The sequence below is a fragment of the Poecilia reticulata genome, linkage group LG9 (assembly GCF_000633615.1).
Source record: "Poecilia reticulata strain Guanapo linkage group LG9, Guppy_female_1.0+MT, whole genome shotgun sequence".
NCBI classification, from domain to species: domain Eukaryota; kingdom Metazoa; phylum Chordata; class Actinopteri; order Cyprinodontiformes; family Poeciliidae; genus Poecilia; species Poecilia reticulata.
The window spans coordinates 27659263-27661518 of record NC_024339.1 but is presented as its reverse complement, the minus strand read 5'-3'; positions in this window follow the sequence as shown (position 1 = coordinate 27661518).

Genomic DNA, 2256 nt, shown 5'->3' with positions numbered 1-2256 from the left:
AAGGGTTCCCTTTATTTTTTGAGCAGTATATATACCTGTGAATTTGCAGAAGAGTAAAAGAGAAGAGATTTGCAGAAGAGTAAAAAAAAAATCTCAGATCCATTGGAAGGCTATAGCAGCTTGTTAGACTGGAGGCTTATTATTCATTTAATGGCGCTAAGAAGAATTTCATTAAAGAGATATCTCATATTTATGGAAGTAGTAAGTGATTACTAGTAGCTACCTGTAGGAAAATCATCTCAAAAGTTGGAACAAGATATATAAATAAGTAAACTGTGAATTTACAGAAAAACAAGTACACTCAGATCTATGGAAGGCTAGCAGTTAGTCAGAGCGGAGGCAACGTTTTAGCAGATTTTAGCTATTTAAAATCACATATTTTCAGGAGAGACTGTTTTCAAGTTGGTTTGTTTTCAAATGAACAACTTCAATGTTAAGCTAACTTTCTGCTGACAACTTTATCAATGCCCTCTGAAATTAAAAACCTTCAATTATTGTTATTATTGTTTTTATTGACTGTACAAGCTTATTCCTGGTTGTTGCTTGGAGCTGGACAGATTGTTATTCCATCACATGGCAACATGGAGACACACAGGACAAACAGCCACGCATGCACACATTCATACCTAAAGGCAGCTTAGAATAAGCCATGACGCTAATAATGAATCGAGTACTTGTGTTTTTTGGAATATTCACGTAGACAACCAATGCCCAACTATCTGAGAAGGATGATGTTAAAGCCCCACCTCTGACTAATCCTCCCACCCACAATGAAAGAAACCAGAAGGGCTGCTCTGCATTAGAAAGTCTTAATACTGGTAAATATTGCGGTGACGGCATAAGTCGCGATTTATGCTTTATTTTCTTCACTCCTCTCTGTCTCATCTGTGCTTCCCACAGTCTGTATGTATATTTTGCCTCCATCTTTGATTTTGATGAATTACTGTAACATTTTGAGTCTTTTTTGGGGGGCAATTATTGAGAAATTTCCTGAAAACATGCCACTTTGTTGTGAACCTGTGTGATTGGCACCTAAACTGACTCCAGCCTAGCATCCCCCTAGATCCAGCAGTGTGGCGTAAATATGTTTAATTGTAGGAGGCTATTATTTGTACAAAGGCCTCAAATGTTCCTGTGATTTTTCACTTCACGTTGTTGTTTAAATATTTTTTGTATTGATTTAAATGTTTAGAATAGAATATTTGATTTTATAAACTGTAGCGTTGGAATATTGCACATTTAATACTCTAGATTCATAGTTTGTCATAAAATGTGTTTTTGCTTAAGCTCTGCATTATTCATGCTGCATTGCTTATTAGATTTTTAGCAGTAAATAGTGTTTTGCAATCATATTACATATGGACTGATGCTGTGATAACCATAAGGAAAGTCCTGTGCACACAGACTCCCCCTTATCAGTCCTTTTCAAAATGCTAAATTTTAAAGTCTTATGCTCTATTAAATATTCAATTTAGCTTGTTGACAAAGGATTTGCTATTGGACTTAAGTGAAGATCACACAAGCCACTTAAAGGAATCAAAATTATTTATTTATATCGTTTTTACTCACGACCTCTGCTCAACACTGCTACACTCCTACTTTATTGGTTAAATTCAGCTAGACACAGTATGTTTCATCAGCGCTGGCCCAGGTTTTTAGTGATAAAACTCTAAATTACACACTGCTGAGTACATTGCATGTCTGTGTTGTATGGGGAAAGACACTGTGCCCTAACACCTGGGTTAAGCCCTTCCCATTATGGCCCAGAGATAAAACATGGAAGGAAATAAAGAAACTGCAAATGTTGTGTGGGAGAAGATGTCTGACTCTGATCCAGTTTGGGCGAGCCTTTTATGGGGTCCAAAGCAGAATCTGAATGGGGCCCCAGAGCTATAACCTGATTTACACACCCTTTTTAAACTATTATAATTTTCTTCTGTACATTTACGACTTGTACTTTGTCAATTCTTAAATATCTTGAAAAATGTTATTTTGAAGAATTAAAAAGCCTTTTCATGTTATTCGTGAAAAGGCATGCACTGTATGAGATTCTTATTGTTTTAATAACTTTCAGTAAAACACTTTTGGTTTGTTTGTGTCATGGTGTTTACACAAAAATGTAAACACCATGTTTACATTATCTATAACAACACATAGTTATAGATATAGTAATGTTATAGTGAATGTAACATTTCTTTATTATTTTAATTTTTAACTGAACAAAAAAAATGGAATAACTGGCAACTAGGTTTCAAG